The sequence below is a fragment of the Nipponia nippon genome, unplaced genomic scaffold (genome assembly GCF_047370975.1).
Source record: "Nipponia nippon isolate SJK-2023a ecotype South Korea unplaced genomic scaffold, ASM4737097v1 scaffold_1, whole genome shotgun sequence".
Taxonomy (NCBI): domain Eukaryota; kingdom Metazoa; phylum Chordata; class Aves; order Pelecaniformes; family Threskiornithidae; genus Nipponia; species Nipponia nippon.
In genome coordinates this window covers 76,452,758-76,458,764 of record NW_028262290.1, presented here as the reverse complement: position 1 = coordinate 76,458,764, position 6,007 = coordinate 76,452,758, and the positions used below count along the sequence as shown (strand labels likewise).

General features: G+C 47.0%; 1 protein-coding gene across 7 annotated transcripts in view; it reads left to right on the top strand.

Moving 5' to 3' along the window:
- The first annotated feature begins 905 nt into the window (after positions 1 to 905).
- Positions 906 to 6,007, top strand: part of IKZF1 (IKAROS family zinc finger 1) — a 72,526-nt gene continuing 67,424 nt past the window's right edge. The window contains exon 1 of one of the 7 annotated variants that reach the window (XM_087760226.1): positions 906 to 999. The gene's annotated coding sequence lies outside the window, so the exon portion shown is untranslated. The other 6 variants (XM_087760202.1, XM_087760179.1, XM_087760220.1 and 3 more) reach the window with 6 other exon arrangements.

Below are 6,007 nucleotides of genomic sequence, written 5' to 3'. Positions count from 1 at the left end.
CGTATCTGTGGAAAGTTGCCGTGTTCCCTCGAGTTCACCAGCTTGTGCTTTTCAAGAAGGTGGCTGGTGAAGCTCTCCCTGCCTGTATTTCCCATGCTCGCTGAGGCAGAGCTCTTTGGGCCTTCCTGGAGAAAGGTACTAACTGCTAAGTGTATGGTGGCACCTTTTTGTGGATCTTTTTTTTCTTTCTTTCTTTTTAATGCTGGGTGTGATTCTACCGATCAAATGCTCTTCTTTCCCTGTATGCAAACCTGCTGGAAAATGTGGGGGTATTCTGGAATAAATAAGAGGAGAATTTGGCTATGGGTTTCATCCCTATCAGATCCATAAGGTCTGCTTATAAGTTGCAGTAAAAGGAGGGTTCTGCATCTCTGTAAAGATGCAGTGAGAAAAATCAAAAAATTGAGAAGCACTAAGTACACCTGGTTCATCTCGAGTGTACCCAGGTATTACCCTAGCTGGTGAAGCACACAGCAATCACATCTGCAGGGCTTCTCCAAGGAAAGGGGTGCCTGAAATAAATCCCCACGTTTCTCGACATTTCTGTTTTAAAAGAAGCCCAACTTAGCGCTGGAGACCTCATTTCATTGTACAGTATAAACTTTTTTTAGTAAGTAGTAGACAATTTCTGTTCCAAAGAGCTTGCATTATAAGGAAGGCCCGGATCTTGCCGATGCTTATGGGTGTGCTTAACTTTGCATCTCTGAATTGACCCTTTTAAGTCAATGAGATTACTCACACGCATAAAGTTATTCGCATGCCTAAATTTTTTGTTAGACGAGAGCGCAGATAAAGATAGGATGTGAGTAAAGGAAGTGTTATTATCCTCATCTTGCAGATGAGGAACTGAAGCACAGCAAAAATGAGATCCTGATCCTCCACGGCGTGTATGTGCGCCTAATCTTTAGGCACACGCGTAATTTCTGTCAGGTTCGCCGTGCCCTCTGGACTGAAGCGTAAGGTCTGCGTTTCAGTGACTGGCTCTGCCGCCGATTTTCAGTAAGTTACTTAAGTTCTGATCCTGCGGCATTAAATTCAAGCGCTTAAAAAGCGTGGGACACGTTTTGCATGGGATGCGACGACCAGGCTGAGATAAAGGAGGACGGCCTGACCCCTTCCACCCTCGCTCCGAGGCGTTACAGGTGGATGCCCGCGTCTGGCGGCGGGCGGCATCCAGCCGCGCCGCTGTGCCTGGGTGCTGCCCGCCGCGCCGGGAGACCTCAGCCTCCCGGCCCCGCCAGCGCCCGGCGGGGCGGCGCGGAGCCCGGCCGCTCTCCCGCGCCCCGAGCCCGGCGCCCCGGTGAACCCCCTCGCCTGGCCAGGTAAAACCCCGCCGCGGAGGCCGCCCCGCCGCCCGCCCGCCGCCGGTCCCAGGCGGCGGCGCCGGCCTGCGCGGGTGCGGAGCGGGCGGCGGTGCGGGGCGGAGGGCGGGCGGGCGGGCGGGAGCGGCGGGGGAGGGACCGGGCGCGGAGCCGCCGCCCGCGGGGCAGCGCCGGCACATGGAGCGGCGCCGCGCCGCGCCGCCACAGCTGCCGCCCGCCCCGGCCCCGGCCCCGGCCCCGGCCCCGGCCCCGGCCCCGGCCCCGGCCCCGGCCCCGGCGTAGCAGGTACCGCGGGGCGGGGGGTCCCGGGCGGGCACCTGCCCCAGCCGCCGGGGGCGGGCGGGGGGTCAGCCCCGAGCGGCTGCGGCGCGGGGTGAGGAGGGGCGGTGCGGAGCCGGCGCTGCCGGGGAGAAGTTGCCGGGAGCGTAAAGTGGGAGACTGCGGAGCCCAGCAGGCAGGTCCTCCCCTCCCGTCCCGTCCCATCCCGTCCCGTCCCGTCCCGTCCCGTCCCGTCCCGTCCATCCCTTTCTTCCCCTCATCCCCGTCCCACCCGCTTTGGTTTTTTTTTTGTTTGTTTGTTTGTTTTTTAATTTGAAAACATTGCGCCGCAGTTTGGGTGTAATCCAGGCGTTTTGGAGCGCTTCCTTAGAGTTTCAGAGATGAGCAGCCATAAGGAGCTGGCCGAGAAGGGATGCTCATTGATTCAAAGGGGAGGGAAGCGGCGGGGCGGTGGAAACCTTGCCCCCACGCCGGAGCGGGTGCGGACCGGTCCCTTCGCCTCCTCGGGTCAGCTACAGCACTTCGGTTCATTCAAAGCCTGAGTGCAAATTGCTTGCGCCTGTAATTTGCAGAGGGGAGGCAGGCAGGGAGGTTGTAAAAGCCATTGGGAACTCGTAAAATTAGCAGCCCCTGCGCGCTTGAGGGGAACGGCGTTAGAGGAGAAGTTGCTGACTTCCGAATAGCGGTGCCACCAGAAGTTTTCCTCCTTGCGATACAGCCTGTCACAGCTAGAGGTTTTTTTTTCGCCCTGCTCCGCAAAGTTACCCTCTCTGTGAAGGGACGGTTTCTCTCTGTAGTCGTTATTAAAGAAGATGCGCGTAGTTAAAAACTGGGTGTGTGAAGAAACGGCTTCCCGCTGCAGCAGTCGATTCTAAGGAAACTTTTAATTTTGTGCTTCAAGAAACCTGATTACTTCTTGGATTACTTTTCTACCTTGGTCTAGAAGGTATGGTAACACTGCCAGTCGTTGTGCAAAGCATTCTGCTTCCAAAATTGTTAAAAGTTAATAATACTGTCTCAGAAAAAAATTGTAGCTTATGATTGCAAATTATCTCAAAAAAGTGATGTTTTGTGGAATGTGAGAATTTTTAGACTGGTATGGCCACTGGCTTAAACTATGTAAATTATATTAGAGGAATATGATGTTATTTCTTTTTTTTTTTTTTCTCTTTTTTCTTTCTTTTTCTCTTTTTTTCTTTCTTTCTTCTTTTTTTTTCCATGCACTGGGTCTGCTTACACGTATAAGTGCAAGCAGTGTTTTCAAAGGACTTTGTGTGGGGATCAGGAGTTAGAATGAGAGCTTCCTGACTAGGTGTTTTTCTTTTCAATAGCTAGGTGCTACCAAGGTTACATCCATATGCATTTATTGTCCAGCCGCCCAAAAAGACCCCAAATGAAATAAACCAGGTATCTAATCCTGATTATATTTCATGCATTCACCTTAACATCCCATGTGCTAGAGTTTAATAGTCTAGTTTTAAAATTGGAAGCTGCAATGCATTGTAAGGGCCAAATCCTTTAAAAGACGCACTCTGTTAGCTTCAGTTGACTGCTCACATCAATTGTAACTCACATGCATACTGGAGTACCATGTACTATGACTCTCTATTAAACATTATAAACGATCATTGAAATGTAAAGAAAAAGCATATTAATATAGTGCATTTAGAAACAAGTAGTAGAATTCCTTCCAAAGACTTGGAAAGACTTTATCTGAATCAGCTAAGCAGGGGCATGTTCCAAGTGGCTTGCGGCACTGCTCTCTCGCCTTGCTAGTGAATCGCATAGTTTAAGGTGTTCAGGGTCTTAGTGAAATAGAAAAATTAAGGATGGGATGGCTTTCTTATATGAAAATGTAGTTGCTTCTGAATTTTCAAACCAAATTTTTGCCCTTAGGTAACTTTGTTTATTCTTCTTTCTCTTCTCTAATGAGGGAAACTGTAAGTCAAAAAAGTGAGAATGGATTTGTTCATGTTACCACGAAAATGTCCAGTACTCCTCTTCATAGGTTAATACAACAGTAGCATACAGTAGTTCATGCTGTGTCCCTTTTCCAAAAGGTGTCATCACTCGCATGCAGAAGCTTCTTTCTAATATTGACATGCTCTGCTTTGATTTTAACTCACAAATGTTTGCTTTCAAACTGAATAAAAAATACAGGATATACTGCTTAGACTGCCATATATTTCCTGCCCCCCCCCCCCCCAAGATACCTCAATACTTAGCAAAGCTTTGCCAAGTTTAGTTTGATGGCTGTATGCCTTATCGCTTTATCAAACCCTTTGAAACTGCTGCACGTGGACATGAGAAACTACGTGTAGACCAAGTGAAAGACCAAGAACTTTTAAAATGATAGCTGTCCTTATGATAGCTGTCCTTAGCAGAACTGCGTGGGGGAAGTGTCCAAAATACTGCAGAGCTCTGCACTTTCTGTAGTTCATGTTTCTATTATCCCAGACTTGCTTCCAACCTTAAAGATTTTCTCACAAATATTAATATTGGTGACTATCCTTTTTTTTTTTTTTTTTGAGTAAAGTAGCCTAAACTCAGGACTTTATATACTGCAAATCTAAAAAAAAAATAAGACATAGAAATCATATCCCTAACAACAAAGTAAATTTAAGATAAAAAGCCAAGGAGAAGGCAGGCTTATCCACCAAGTGAGAAGACTGACCAGACTGAAGTCAATAGAGGTTCAATGCTGGACATCCTCAGGAGCCAGGATTTCAAACCTAATGCACTGATACCTGCAAGAGTCCTCTACCTCCTGGGTACAGCTTCCAGGGGAAGCGACAGGAAGGCAGAGGCATAATGTGGAATTGTACTGACTGTCCTAATTCAGTCAGGCAGGACTGGTGGGTCCTGGTAATTAAAGAGGGATCACCAGTCTCTCTGGCCCAAAGTAATGATGGCAAGACAGGGCAAAGGACTCTCCTCTCTTTGCCCTTCATGCTCCCCGTAACTGGAGAAGCTTAGATGCTGACCTGTGTGCATCATTTATCCCAGCTGAGTACTTCTCAGGGTGACTACCTAGCTCCAAGTGAGCAAAGTGAGTTGGTGTATTTTTAGTTAGGTCCCATACTCAGGAGTTGCAGTAGAGATACAAGCTTGTCATACACCTGTGACTTTCCACCTCGGCTCCCGGCTGCCAGTGCTCACTCCAGTAATGGTCTGGTTGCATGTTTCCTTATATAAGCATGAATGACACCTTTGTCATTTGTGTTACATGCACTGTACAATAAAAAATGCAATAGTCTCCATCTCGGCATTACTGTAGCAGTTTTCCTTTCCCTTGTGGACCTTAATACCAAAAAACCTGGTCTGCTTGCCACTTCCACTGCATAGCAATGCAGAAATGTAAGTGGAGAATCAATCCACAGAGTTTTACAACAATTCAAAACTTGTTTCTCATCATTAAAATTGGATAACTCCAAAATGAAGACAAAAACATTTCCAGACATATTTTATTTGAGCTTAGGTACTTCTTTCACTAACGCCACAGTCTTGCAGAAAACAAGGAAATGAGTCCAGTCTGTATTTCAGCAACAGAAAACAAACAAGGGCATAATGAATCGTATGCTGTTCTGGCAGATCATTTTTGGCAACATTTTCTTAAAAAGTCCAAAGGATATCAAAAGTGATGGATCACAGCCTAATTGTGTGGCTCTTTGTCAGGAAAAAGTTCCACTGAAGACTTGTGGGATTTTTTTTTCTCCTGTTTTATGTGCAAGAAGAGCTGGGTCCATAGTGAATTTTATTGTTTTTCAGTCAAGATTCACATATGTACTTGATTACATTTTGACCAGTCAATACTTTCTACTATTATTAAAAGTAATAGAATTAGACCAAAGAAAACGTAGTAAAGTAGTAAAACATAGTGTAGCAATAATGGGATCTTTGGAAAAAGTTGTCATCCTTATGAGCGTAAGGCGGGATGCGCTGCTGGCACTGTAGTGGGCTCCCCCGGAATTCCCCTCCCAAGCGACAAACCCCACTTTTATAGGAAGTATAAAGTCACACAGAAAGAAAGGTTTGGGAACGATTTTTTCTTCTCAGAATCCTTCCCCCAGAAAAAGAAAGGGAAGGGGAGGAGGCTGGGCTGCTGGACAAACACCGTTGGGTTAAATGCAGTTGCTAGATACCTTCAGAAGGACACCAGGAATACATTATGTCAATTGAGGAGTGGAAGGTAAGGGCTCTCATCAGTTTTTCTGGGACTATGATTTTTTGGGAAGCATTTTAAATGCTTGCAACTCAATGCAAGAGTCAAAAGAGGAAAGACCTATTCCTCAACTGGTATTTTTTTCTGTAATCCAAAGATTTTTTTTTTCTCCTGCTGGAGAGGAACGGCATTTAAAGTGTGAGCTCCATCTGAGGCAAGATAGGCAGCCTCGGTCTTGTCAGCT